Source organism: Plodia interpunctella, chromosome Z (assembly GCF_027563975.2).
Source record: "Plodia interpunctella isolate USDA-ARS_2022_Savannah chromosome Z, ilPloInte3.2, whole genome shotgun sequence".
Lineage (NCBI taxonomy): Eukaryota > Metazoa > Arthropoda > Insecta > Lepidoptera > Pyralidae > Plodia > Plodia interpunctella.
The window spans coordinates 8,242,354-8,257,390 of record NC_071324.2 but is presented as its reverse complement, the minus strand read 5'-3'; the positions used below and the strand labels follow the sequence as shown (position 1 = coordinate 8,257,390).

The 15,037-nt window shown below is 34.4% G+C and overlaps 1 protein-coding gene across 3 annotated transcripts in view; it reads left to right on the top strand.

Moving 5' to 3' along the window:
• LOC128682920 (uncharacterized protein) overlaps window positions 1-15,037 on the top strand; it is a 130,319-nt gene that overhangs the window by 57,446 nt on the left and 57,836 nt on the right. The gene's annotated exons all lie outside the window — the stretch shown is intronic.

Below are 15,037 nucleotides of genomic sequence, written 5' to 3'. Positions count from 1 at the left end.
CACGACAGCGTGATAAAGACAATAAAGTTTTAGCATTTATAATATTAATATGAATATTAGTCATTCATTAAATAGTTGCAGTAAAATTGGCCCAAAGGATATAAAGAACACTTATTAAGTTTTTAAAAATCCATTTTATATAATAGCATGTACGTGTCTATTATGTCCAGTTTTAAGTTGGTTCTGAAGGACACACCTGACATGTTTTTGGACAATTATGTTACTTACTCAATCTCCAGTGACGTGTCCCTTATCAAATTTATCCAATAACAAAGTTTTAGCTAGATATGTGCGCGTCTCATCGGCTGTGTTTCGTCTATTCGAATAAAATGGTACTTGTTATACTATGGTAGTTTTTTTTATATAGTATAGTAGGCAAATCGATATGCGGGTGTCCAGATGGTAAACAAACACCGCACCTATGGACCAGTAATTGTTGATGCTCGATATTATGAAAATATCATATTTTACATAAATTCTAATAAACGTATTTTTTGTGGTCTCTAGAAGTAAATGATTAAGTATTTCATAATATACAATGCTAGCATAGAAAAATATTTTATTTATTTATTTAAATATTACTGTATTCTATCCTATACTGATAAGTTTCAAATAAAATACACCTACAATGTGAAATGGAATAAAATAATATTAAATTATTGTGCAATTGGATTTAAATCCAGAACAATACACATTTATGAATTTTATTACAATCCACTTCAAAGTTTACGGAAAATGTGAAAAATAAAGAGATTATGAAAATATAACATTATTTGATGAACTGTACAGATGAACAATTTACAAACCAATAAATACAATACATGAAAATAGGAAAAGAGTAATGCTCAAAACGCACAGGTATTCTGAATAGTCCACCGACAAAAGCATAGATAGCTCTTTAATAATAAACAGAACTTTGCAATATACTTCTTCTTGACCTTATCCCATTCATGTGGGGTCGGCACAATATAAGTTCCTTCCATTTCGTTCTGTCATTTGCCATATCCATTGATATTCCTTTCCTATTCATACTATCCTTGACATTCCATCCATTTCTTCTTAGATCTTCCTCTATTCCTGGAACCCTTTACTTCCATCTTTAATGCCCATAGACATCATACAAATTTTAGGTTTCAAAATTGTGACTTAAGCTAAAACATTCAGGTCAGTTATCAAAGGCGTGCGGTTAATTTTGAAAAATTAATATAATTTTGTATATTCTACGAAAAGCAAAGCGCACTCAGTTTTACGTTAACCACAACATACATACAGCTAATTAGTCCTTTTTGTTGAAATAACCATGTATAGTAATATTGTGGAAAATGTGTTTCAAAATAACGTTAATGTAAATAAACAAATTGGAAGTTTTGTGAGGCGGATGGAATAATTAATAATTGTTACACAGATTTAGATTTTCATCTGGTGCGTATAACTTTGGATTATTCTCAACTGTTGTATTGTAAAACTTAAAATCGACTTATAACACAAATTCAGTGATCAATTCAGCTAAAATAAAATACCTAACTAAGTTATCAATTAGAGGTTTTCCTCGAAGCGCACTTGTTTTGAGCGCACCCATCGAAGCGCACCAAAATTGTTCATCGAATCGCATTAAAAAAGTGCGCTTCAAGGAATTTAATAATCTATGTCTATAAGAGAATACATAACATATTTATCATTTGTTATACTCTGAAAGTTGTTCTGTTTCACCTGAATACCTAAATAGCTTTCGAATTCAGCACATTATTGCAATAGAACCATTCCCTCACTAGAGTGGAAAAAAATATCGATATAATATTTTACTTTATGGATCTTTCTTTTTCTTATTTTTAAACGTGGGTACGCTTCGCAGAACGAAATTTCAATATTTTTTGTATTACTCGAAGCGCACTTTTTTGGTGCACTTCGACGGGTTCGCTTCAAGGAATACCTCATCAGTTAATTTTCAGTGTTAGTTTATCTTGAAGTAAAAAACCGGTCAAGTGCGAGTTAGACTAGCGCACCGAGGGTTCCGTACAAAAGATTCGGCTGTGATTTTATAACCAACCGCCTGCACGACCTCAACCCTCTTTGGGAAAGCTAAGTCTCTATATAAAAAAAATTCAAGACATTCAACAAAAACACATACACTAGACATTGTTTGTGGAACATGTTTTTAACACACTCCGTCTATAGCGCTTGTTTTCTACTGTTTCATTATATTTAGGTATCAGACATTGGTCGAAACGAAGTATGACATGAAAAAAACCTTCAATGTTTCTAACGATTAATAAGTAAGTAATAAGCATAGCCTGGTTGAAATCGATCAAAACTTTTTAATACAGAATCGGTCAGAAGTTCGGAAAGGAACACAGGAGCAAAGTAAGAACCACAATGAGAAAAAAATCATGTCCGCGTGAAAACCGTCAAATACTTTGCTAACTTATCAAGTTCCAAAAAAATCTCCATAGCAAAAAAGGCACAGTATCATCTAGTGGTAATGGTGAAAAGCGGGCGTATGCACTCATTTATACGAAACCAATTACAAATATTTTTTTTCTGTGATGTAAGTATAAATGACCAATTTTTGGGATTTTTCAAAACCTGACAGACGGACAGACAGACAGACAGACAGACGGACAGACGGAATACAAAGTGATCCTATAAGAGTTCCGTTTTTACCTTTTTAAGGCACGGAACCCTAAAAATGAAAGCAACCAAAAAAACTAAACCTTCATTTAAATGAGAAATACTTAACAGTCGAAATGAGAGAACCGTGAGCAGGCAACTAGGCCGCAGTGAGCGGGAATAAGGTGCCAATGAATGAATAATGAACTTCGGGGTTGCTTCGGTACAAAAAATGAAGTAATTACGGAACAGCCATCCTCTCTATCCTTTATATTTATGTCAACCGCAAAGATAGAGTAGCACGTCGAAATTCTCTTTAGACTTTGAGGAGGAGTTAAAACTATTTGCGAATGCTGAAAGTTTTTAGTTTCCTCGTACAACATCCACGAGAGCATGGAACATGGAATGGCCTGTTATAGGATGACACATAATTTAAGTTATTATTGATAGAAATACTAAATACTGATACTATTTAAATAGAGGTATGGCTGGATGCAAGTCTCTCTCATATACTGTTTCGTGGAACTGTGACGCCGCAAAGCTCGGGCGGGGTCGAGATCCTAAAACCCTATCCGCCGCCTGCCTAATGTCAACCCTCTACGGCAATACCATTGTTGCTTATCAGCTGCCTAGTCTATTAGTCCCTTAATCACCTAATACGACATCCACAAGAGGATCTGGAGTGGTCCTAGTCTAGGCGGAACCGCATAACTCGAAACGAAAGTAGGTCGATGGGTTATCCTTCCGCACAGTGGTCAATTTACACCCTTGGGCTATTTGAGTGAGGCCACAGCCAGTGTTTGAGGTTTGCTTAGATACTCGACATACCAAGATGTCTGAGCCACCAATACTATGGTATTTGACTACCACAGTAGGTTTAATTAGGACAGTGCTTACGCTGTGATAATGTAATCATATTTTTATCGATTTATATTTTGAAAGTAGAAAAAGTTAGAATTGGCTTTGATTTTATGACAGGCCGCTTGACATCACCTGAAGTTGTTGTCTTGTACTGCATGTACGGGAGAATGGATATAGAGGGCGGGGACAAATATGACTCTTGGTCCGTAGTACGGACCCAGAGTCATATTTGTCTCAAAGTTTAACTATTTTTACAAAACCACCAATCTGGCTGACCTTATTATAGTATTTTGGTCTTCTTGTAAACATCAGATTTTCTTGTCATTTTTTGTACCTACATAGAAGTCATTAAGTAAATATTACTTTGAAAGCTTTATCTTCTTCCTAACAAATATGACGCGACTTTAGATTTATCGATTGTATAAGGAAATTAATCAAAGAAACAGTACCTAATGTCATGAAAATATACTTTACTAACTATAATAAGTAATAACTTCTGGAATGGAATAACTTGTTATTCGGTGTGATGTTGCACTTTACTAATATCATAAACGTAGAAGTCTGTTTGTTTGTCCATTTTTAAATGTTATAAAGAAGAAATAATTTATTATGACTTTTTACGTTTACTTGGAAACATGGAGTGTCGCGGGCAACAACTTTGGTAAAAACGAATTGTGATCATTACTCCTGTAAAATAGGCGTAATTCAAAGAATGAGCGGCGGATCGATTAGGTTTTTAATTTATTTGAAAGTCCTCAAGTCAGTGATACTCGTACATCCCGGAGGGATGGATTCTTTTCACATGTTATAGGCAATATTCCTCAATAATTAATTATAGCTGGTTGGTGATAGAATGCCAAGATCGCTATTCGATGAGAACGCAATAAATTCTCGCCGTTTCGTGGGGAAAATATTTTAATTAAAATGAGCGTATATACCGACACGTAGATGGGGTCTGAAAGGTCTGTTTCTGTATTCTCTAAATTAGAAGATTTCTTAGTGACTAACATTAAGTCTGGACGTATACAGTTAGCATTGAACCCCGACCATTGGATGAAATTTATACAAGTGTATTTGTTAGACAAATTAAAAAACCCCCGACTTTCAATATTTATATCGCTGACTATCACTTTCGAACGGCTCTTTTTGCGTCGGGGTTTAAAAATTGTAGGGAAAAGGCCGAATCTTTAAATGTGTTAGGTTATTTTTTCGCTGATCCTTGCTTCGTGGTGTCACAGCCCCGAACGAATCCCCGGGAATATGTGGTGATGAGTCTAGTGGTAGAAATGATTAATTATAAAAATCACTTTGCATTTATTTTTTAAAAGCATCATAACAAAAGCAAAAGCATCATAACAAAAGTTGGTCAGCCTGATGAGCATTTTCTGTAGACTTATACAAATCGAGGATATGGAACATCTGATGATGAACTCCAACAGACCAGCTACACTATAATCTGTTATAGTGTAGCTGGCCTGTTGGAGTTCATCATCAGATGTTCTGATCAAATATTTGTTTTTGCTTTTGTCATATCTGTATGACAAAAGCGCCTTAACAAATATTTGATCAGCCTAATGCGCATTTTTAAAATAGGTATTTATAAAAAGACACATTTGATCGACGTTTTTAACAATGATTCACAAACATCTTGAGACTCTCAAAAATCTATTTTATTCCTCATGTCTTCTTTGCCGCGAGCAACAGCTCTTCTATAATATATATGAAAATGACGTCTTAGTAAAAGTTAACCAATCTGATAAGCATTTTACGTTAAGTGAAATCTTAGCAGATATTGTCCAACCTAAGGAGCAGTAACGGTTGGCGTATTAAAATATCGTTTCGAACATATCTGAAACGGAAGTTCTGTAATAAAGTCAATCTTATATTTACCCTAGATTATTATAACATAAGCTGGGAGTACCTCCACGTGGTGAAGGCGGAAACAGTTTGGGCTACGGAAGGTATTCGTTGAAAACTTACATGAACTGGCTAAAACTCCCATTTAAGTATAGAATATGCCTTCGGGCTTATGTTATTTTCTCTCTAATAATTTTGATTCCTTACCAAAATGGTTCGGCTACGCGAACGAAGTCGCGGGCATCAGCTTACCAATAATAGCAATATTTATTATCACAATTAATAATGCACACCGGGATCGAGCTGGTGTGATGAGATTATAATTTTCTTAATATATAGCTCTAATAAATTTACATGTTACCTACATTTTATATGCACTATCATGGATGTATAAAAAAGATCTCTTTTACATGTTCATGTCCACTGCTATGTGATATCGTATCGTGATTTAATATATATTGATCGTGATAAATTTCAGTAACATCTCTCCAGCAATATATCGCCGGCCTCATAACGCGTGTCTCCACCCTAGATTAGAACATTCTAAATTTATTTTTTATCCGTGGATATCGTATGTGGTAATTAAGGCACTCTAAGTCTTGGCATTGGATAAGTAACCATAGCATTTCTAAGGAGCGTTGACGTCATATAGGCACACTTTATTACACCCAGCTAAGTGTAAAATCACAGCAAGCATCTTCAAAAATTTAAGGTGAACGCTGATTCCAACCTTGATGGCGTCAAAATCCTTAATGCAACCGGTATTATACCTACAAATATAAGAAAGAGATATGTTTAGCCATTTTGGAATGTTGAGGATGAAAGAGAGAGAGAGTGTGTAAAGAAAGTGAGATGTTTAGCCATTTTGGAATGTTGAGGAAGAAGGATGCGGATTAGATTAGTGGCTTAAAACGACAAATTCAGTCAAAATCTGAAAAAGTAACAAGACAATTGAACAATTTATTTTCGCAATAATAAGTGTGATCGTTTTGAAGGTGCTAAGAAAAAAATAATAATATTGATATTGAATACATTTACAACACGAAAAATATTTTTTCCGAAAGGGATTTTTTTCTTCACAAAGTAATTGTTAGTTATAGTTTGTGTAGATTTCTCTATACAAGGAATACGCGGCTCAAGTTCCAATCAAAACCCAGATTGTTTTGTGTCGTGTAAACAAAGGAGAATCGAAAGGCCACGTTCTGTATAAAATATCTTTAGATCGACTCTAAGCCTTCGCTTTCTATAACCATAGTTATTATATACACACTTACATTTAATATCTATATAGCTTTTGTTTTATCACATTCTGTATGTCGATCTATGCATATGATAATTATCACTCAGTGTGGTCCATTCAGGGCCTGATTAATCCTTCAGCTAATCATGCGTTGGAATTATCAACCATCTTCGGAATGCTATTGTGACCTAGGCTATTTATCCCTTAGTCTATTTATCGAAATAGACTATGGTATTCAATCTTATGACAGCGTATCCAATTTAATCAGGGGAGTTACAAGAATAATTTGATAAAAGCTTTCCCTGGCACATTAGACTATTATGGTTTTTGTATAACGAAATTATACTTCGTAAACCAACGTACTTAAATAAATGAGTCTGTATATCATTCTGATTAATGTATAGTAGTTTTATTTGATCATCTCTTGGTTCCAGTGAAGGAAAACATTTTTTTTTAGACCACGACCCTCAGTCATGAGGCTTTTTTGATAAGTTTTTTTCTTTTAATTTATTAAAACAACACATCACAGTTTTAGGGCGCACTTTAATTAAATATTTTATAGAAAGTTCACCCATACTATCACAACAAAGTCGCTTCCTGCTGTCCGTCTGTCGCTGTATGCTTAGAATGCAACGGATTTTGATGCGGATTTTTAATAGATACATTCCGTAAGGTTAGTAATTAAGGTAGATTAAGTAAGGTTTCTACGTAAAAATAATGATTTATGTTATGGTACCTGAGTGTGGTAAATATTCCAACAGTATCAGTCAGGTCATCAGTGTTTTATGTAAAAAATAATTGATCATAGTGCACAAGTAAGTACGATTTGTAATGTTTTAAGAGAATTATACATTTACGAAACAACGGGTAAGGGTAATTATAACGTTCTTTATATCTTATTCCATTGCTGCACTCAGGCGTGATAACTTCTCAGTGTCATGACACTAATAAATTTTATAACTTATTTAGCTTGAAATTCACGCGTTTATAGACATCTATGAACCCTACTTATCTACCCGTTACTTCCAATTTAACTTGTGAAGTCTGATACTCTGGCTCCAGGGTAATCGGATCGCGTCAGCGCCGATACTTTGCAGGTATTCATTGCAGCGTGGGTAATGTGTGTTGAATAATGCATGGCTACCAACTTGCTAGGCGACGATTCATTCTCTCGATAGATGTCTATTAGATAAATGGAAGAAGAATAGGGATGTTTCCTGGATGAAAAATAAAATATATTATTTTATTTATTTATTTAGAAAATAATAAAATCACTTGTTTCCTAGTAGTCACATTCTGAAATTATGACAGATTGGTAGTCCTAAATTAGAAAAGTCCTTTTTATGTACTCTCTCATCATCATCAAATAAATTAAAAATAAATAATTTGTTTATATTTTAGCCGTAAAGAATAATAAAAAAACCATAAAAGAATATTTAATAAAGACCGTGTGGTAACTAGATGAAAAAATGTAATTATGAAAATATAATCTAATCTAAGTATGAATGCCAAAGCATTTCTTTTCGTAAGTCTATGATGCTAATTCGATGCTAAATCAGCTTACGACCCTACGAGTACTACGAGCATCTCGAATTTAGATGCGAGGCACAGTTAGTAAAAGAAGTGGTGAATTGCTCATGCAGCCCTTACACGAAACTAGGTGTACATTTTTAGTTTTATTGTCAGCCGAAACCGTCGCTAATCACATTTCGCCAAAGTAGCCCCCTTTATTGTATTACGTCGAGGAATTAGCTGCTCGAATGTCTTACGCGTTACAGGCTTGTCAGATCTTTATGTAATGCTACTTTTGCTTCAGAATGTTGGGATCATTGGACCCCTGCCCCGAATAGTCAAAACAATCATTATTTTGCTTCTTGAATAGGAAATAACTACTTCATTAATTTAAATAACTTTTTTAACTATAATCAGCACTTGTTAACGATTCGATCATTGGAACTTTTCATTGGATTAAACATCTAGAAAAAGTTTTTTCCATAATTGCGTTCCTGAGACAATTATTGAGATAACCGAAAAGTTGCCGACCCTTGGACTCTGAAGGGGCATTTATTTGGAACCGCCAGTTTTTTGAAATAAACACGCCAACTCCTACGCAATTATGTTACCCACAAAGCGTTTTGTTTTTCACAGCGCCAATCTTTTTTGACTCTTCAAAGAGACTGGCAAAACATAATTTAAAAGTTATACATAAAAGAAACAAACCAATTTTAAATAAAATCATTTAATAGCCTGTTATCTGCATTGTTATTCACTTTGTTGTTTGTTTGTTCATTATTATTTAAATATTATTCGTTGTTAACATCAACATCGTTAAATAGGTACTAGACATTTTTTTACACCCATTTGATATTAGGAACAAATCAGTTAGGTAAGTTACGCTTCACTTGTGTCCGACTTTTGAAGTTTTTTCTGTATTTCTATTGAGATACTTCATTTATTGTGACGCATTGATGTTCGAAGCTCATATGGATTTTCAGACAAATAATGTTACAATCGGATTCGGAGCGTAAATATGAATAAAATACAGTTAACCACAGAGTCTTAATTTTGGCTTATTTTAAAGGGAATCTGAAAATATTCTCTTTCTAATTATTAAATTGGCTCCATTTCACCTACTCCAGGTGAAATCACAGACAATATTATTATGAACTAAACGTCGGTTGCTCGGATACTACAATTTCACCGTAAATTATAAGGTTACAGAGTGAGCGACTAATCGTGACACTACAGACAACATTTCGTCTACAAAATATTCACCAGTTTTAATTCATATATTCGACCGTACTTTAAAATGTATGTATACTATTTCCATGGTTCCAATGATTTAATGATTTGTTCCGTATGCGTATCCTTAATAAAGGCAGGGAATTAGTAATTATATAACTCTCTCAGATGCCGACCTAAATTAATAAACATTGCGTAGTTTGTTATTGAGCTTTAATTTTCCTCAATGAAAACCCGGCTACGTATGCCGCAAATATTCGGCGATAGTGTAGTCGGCATTTTTTTGTAGAATGATAGTATTTAAATTTTCATACCTACCCACAGCCGGCGAAACATTTAGAATTAAGCATTAAGTTTTCTTTTACCACATTTACCACAAATGATTTAAACTCAATGTTTATGCAAATAAATTAATATTTCAGTACAGAAGCTTCTTCTTGTAGTCGCCCTCATCTCATGGGGTTGTGACTATTTTGGAATGTAATACACACAACGATTGCTTATAGGTAACAATAATGAACTGGTTTACAATTGCTGTCTTCCAAAGCTGATAGACAAATGAGTTTCTTTCTGCCTTTTTTTCCAGCAGCTTTCCGAAGTGCCAGTAGCATTGTTTCAAGAAGTTACACTTCTTAAATGATTCTTTATAAATATAATTTGACGTGAAAGGTGCGTATGATGGTCTATTTTCTGAATTCATGCTTTGATGTCGAATTCGGTGGAAAGACGTCACCATCAAACAGCATCTAAAAGCAGTTATCTTTCTGTACTCTAGTGAGTTTACTAGGTGAGTTCTGTCGAGAATCGTGACTGTTTTCGACCTTGACTTGCAACCGGTTTGTCTGCGACGCGACGTCTTTAAACCCTCGATCGACAGACGACGATGTTGTAACTATCAAAGCTACTAGCGGCGTGTAGTTCCCGCCCTAGAACGCACCACTCCATATCTTGATGTCTCAGTGGATGTCTTTAAGAGATAAAAGGCTTTAGCAACGGTGAGGTAACAATTACACTTCCAAAGAAGGTTTACCTCAGACAGGTGGCGGGTAGAAACATCAGAGTTGAATTGAAAAGAGTGAATTGAAGGTATAGGGCAAGCGCTTTGAGACGCCACTGCACCAAAATCAAACTGTTGGGCAACATACTTGTATTAATTTGTAAGATCTTTTGTAATATATTAAGCCTGTTTGTTTTTTTTTCAAATAAATAAAAAAAAGACAACGGTATGGTGTAAAATACCTAGATTAGTACAAACAACTTCTGTGCAAATTCCAACAAACCAAAATCCATTGGAACTCGACGTGCCGAAGTTAGGGCAATATTTTCCGCTAAATGTAAATAAAGCGACGAAAGATTTCGGGCAAAAGGGCTTCGGAACGCGCTCCAGAATTCCTACAAGTGATTTCATTAGCAATATATTGTACCAATGTTCAATTCCAAATACCATTTCTCAAGTGACGTACTATAGATAGAAACAATATTGCTTATTTGCTCTTCGTAACACGTCAGGGGATCAATATTAGTATGAATATTTCAAAATTTATTTATTTACTAGCGTTCATTCGTGTGTTTTATTAAAAAATAATAATGTTCCTATATATATAAATATACATCGACCAACATGGTACATTATATTCATGGCCTATATGGATTCTGTGGACATTTAATCATTACTCATCTGCCACGTTTGTTCGCGATAAACTACTACATACTGCACGCATTTTTAGGCGGTTTTTACCAATAGATTTTGTGATTCCTGAGGAAGTTTTACTTGTATAATTCATTATGGTTTAACCATACGAAGCCGGGATGTCTCGCTTGTTACTTATAAATAAGCATCCAGAAATTTAATTAGTGGCTTAAAAGCCTCACATAGATTAAGACTATTTTTACGTGATTAAATCGTGAAAGATAAAGTTAATGACAAGTCTCTCCGAGGTAAGGTTTAATTTTTATAACACCATGCTCTAAAAGAATTGAGATCTTATTCAATTAATTTTAATCTTGATTCTAGGTAACTCACCCCAGTGATTTCATGGATGTTTCCGTATATATTCTTGGCTATTAATGCGAGGCCACGGCGTGTTATGGTATTCCTGAGTCTTCTTCATCCGACTGATTTTCCGGTTTCTTCCGCAGCCACAAAATCATAGAGCCCAGTGTCCGCTCATCTACTTTTTAAGGTTTCCTACTTCAAAATATATATAGGCACGCGTAACCCCTCATTGGACGTCCTACCTTAATTATTTTTATCGCATATTCGTTTCGCCCGATATCGACGTTAGATTTAGAATATATTTCGATAGCTCTAGTTATATTTTCAATTTGATACATAACGAGTTAGACAAGAAAATTAAAATATAAATTTTACATAATAATAAAACTGTAAGTGGGCTATATCTTTAGAAAGGAGATATTACAGATAAATAATTGTAAGAGGTCTTGAAGGGTAAATATTAGGTAAGGGCTTAATATTAGGTACTAATAGAAGCCACATATTTGTTTGTATGTCTTTCTGTTTAACCGTATGTTTGTTCGTGCATCACGCAAAATTTACTGGATGGAATTTAATGCAGTTTACACTATTGTACAGCAGGTGGTCTAATTTAAACTCTAATATAGTTTATACATTTTTTAAAACCTTAGATATTGAAAAAAATAATTGATGCCCGGTGGCTCATATTAAACGCTGGCGTAGCCGCGGGCAAAAGACAATTAAGATATAGGTAAAAGTTTTATGATTTGCCAAATATTTTATTCAATCTGGGCAAAAATCTCTCTCTCTCTGTCTATACATTTAAAGAAGAAACAAAGACTAACTATCTAATAACATGATAATCATAGTAGTTGGCACCCTGGCTCACATAGGTCAGGAATTACGTTAACCAAGCTTTCAGTCTTATATGTTCCAATTATATATTGGGTTAACTTCGCTGGAACAAATTGAGACAAATAAGCAGCTTTATGAGAGAACATAGAATAAATAAGTAGCAAGATTGGGCATCTTGAATTTATTCTTGTAATATGGGGTGTAAGTAGTAATCTAAGCCTCCCTCTTTGTGTTCTTGTTGGAATTTGGGTAAATAGTAATGAACGTAACGTTTATAAGGTAGACACAAATTAACTATAAATTTATTCAAGGGTAATTACTAATTTATTTAGAACGAATATCAGTGGTTTTTCTATTTTATGAAATAGTACTATCAAATTTACGAGGGTTAATGAAAAACATAAAGATATTCATTCCTATCACCAGATAGACCAAACTGAATGGATGCATGCACTCTCATGTTGACACTGACGTTTCTACTAATTCTGACATATCTTCACGCACTTTTCGTTAGTAAAGAGGAAGATAGCAAATCAATTTATTCAATTAATAAATATTTAGTTGGGAGAGCTTAAAGTTGAATGAAGTGTCTAACATGTGTCTACAGTATTAGTAACCACTAATGTCATCATTTGGTAATATTTTTGGTAATCTTTAATTTTTTTTCTTTCTTCAATATGTTTGTGTAGTCCCCTGGAGCCAGCCCTGAACAGTTTTTGTCTTCATGTAAATTAGGTCTCAGAAGGATCAATGGAAGTTACATAATAATAGAGTCAAGATAGAAGTTGGAGACAATTATTTGACATTTGTAAACTTAGATATAATTTAGTAACAAAACTCACTTTGGGTTGAGACTTCCACAGAAACAATTGAATGCAGTTAACTAAAGCATATTGTAAGTACATTTAATAGAACTACAATAGACCGACGTCCTAGTGTCAAAATGATGGTCTACAAATACTCTATTTGATACTAAATATTTTTTTCAGAGAGCTGTTAAAAAGTTGAATTTTTTTATGATAATTTTCTTTAATGACAATCTGTGGAAATTGGAGTTATCAATAACTCGATTAAAAACAATCGATGTACCGCCGCAAATATCATTACGTCACAGAACAGATTATAATTAAGGTTGTAGGATAGGACGGCCGGGGTCGCGCCGACTTTGTTACTTGTAACAAGTTTATGGTGGTTAGTGCTACAAGACAAATGACTTCACTCCAGATAATATTCGATGGGTAAATCTTGTGGCTCTACTATGTTTTTATATATAATATTTATTATTACGCAAAATTCAACTCAGATTGCGGATGAAATAGTGAATGAACTCCGTTGACATGATGCACAAATCAATATAATTTGATCAATTATTTTTATTCCAAATTCTGTTTTCATGCTATGAATACATATTTTTCAAGCGGTAAGAATCATGCCCCGATACTTCGTCGTGCTCCGTCGCCCTTCGTCACGTTGGCGTTTCGTCGACGTTCGTCCACAGTGGCGGCGATAGTAGCAGCCAGTGAAGCCAGCAGAGAAATAGTCTGGTTAAACAGATTATTTAGAAATTAATGTGGAGAAATAGATAAACCTATACTTCGCATAGATAGCGAAATCTTGTACATGAACGTCATAGAAAGACGAAATATATCAAGCTAAAACATTTTTATATAAGAGAGTGTGCACAAAGGGTGAGTTAAAAGTGGAAAATGTAAATTCCAATGATCTATTGGCAGATTTGTTGACTAAGCTAGGTTTTATACCAAAGCTACAAAAATATTGGACATTATTTTGTTTAAAATAAAAAGAAAATTGGGCAAGTTAAGGTATCAAGCCACATCTTGAAATGTTGAATAACATTTCTAGTGTAATCATTTAAAAGTTTTACCTTTTATTTCACTTTGATATGGTCAGTCTAATTTCATAATTAGTAACGAAGTACTTAGTAAATCCGTGGCGCAGACATTGTATGAAGATTCGACGTAAGTTAACACTGTCAAAACCTATGAGAACAAAAGAGCATAAAGGAGCCGCGACCTGCTGAGCCATGGTTTTATATTAGTACGGTCCTCGTTATTTTCCGCCAATTTCTAGATTTTTGTTGCCAAATGAAGCCGCAGTAAACGTTGGCTTGTTATTCTAAGACAATGCCAAGTTTTATTTTAAGGCGCCGCGCACCGTTCATTTACTATATATACGTATCTGTACAGAAACATACGAATATACACAGTATCACAACATGTACATTTTTAAACGTACAATTTAGAAATACACATATTTCAATGACTTCCTCAAAACAACATTTCATTAGAATACCAAAATCTTATGTTAGGTTTTGTTTAGCTAATTAGGTTTTGAGGATACAGGCTTTCATTTCATGTCTGAGACATACAAATACAATGGTTTAAATGCCCCCGGATCTTATCTCTTTCCAATAACCACAACCGCAGTGGTAAAAATTAACAATAATCATAAATATAGCCTACTTATATATAGCGGCGAGCTTTCCACATGTCTCTTCTGATTTAGGAGCTATGTGTGGAATGTATTTTTTATGTTATAGGAAGAGCATGCGATTAAGATTTTGGTAAGTAGTCCTCAGCGAAGTGGTGGTAGAGTTATGGTTAAGACGCCCGCCTGTGGATCAGAAGGTCCCAGATTCGAATCCTTCTCGTGCCACATGAGTTTGTGTACCAACCTGACTCATGTATAGTAGTTTTCCTCGGCCACCACTTGCTTCCGTGAAGCAAGAAGGTGAAGGAAAACATCGTGAAGAAACCTGCACACTGGTTGATTATTAACTTGTGTGTGAAATGGAGAAGGCAAACCACTCCATTACTAATGCCAAGAAAGTTGTTATGTGTGTTTAATTGCACGTAATGACCACGACCCTCAGCCATGAG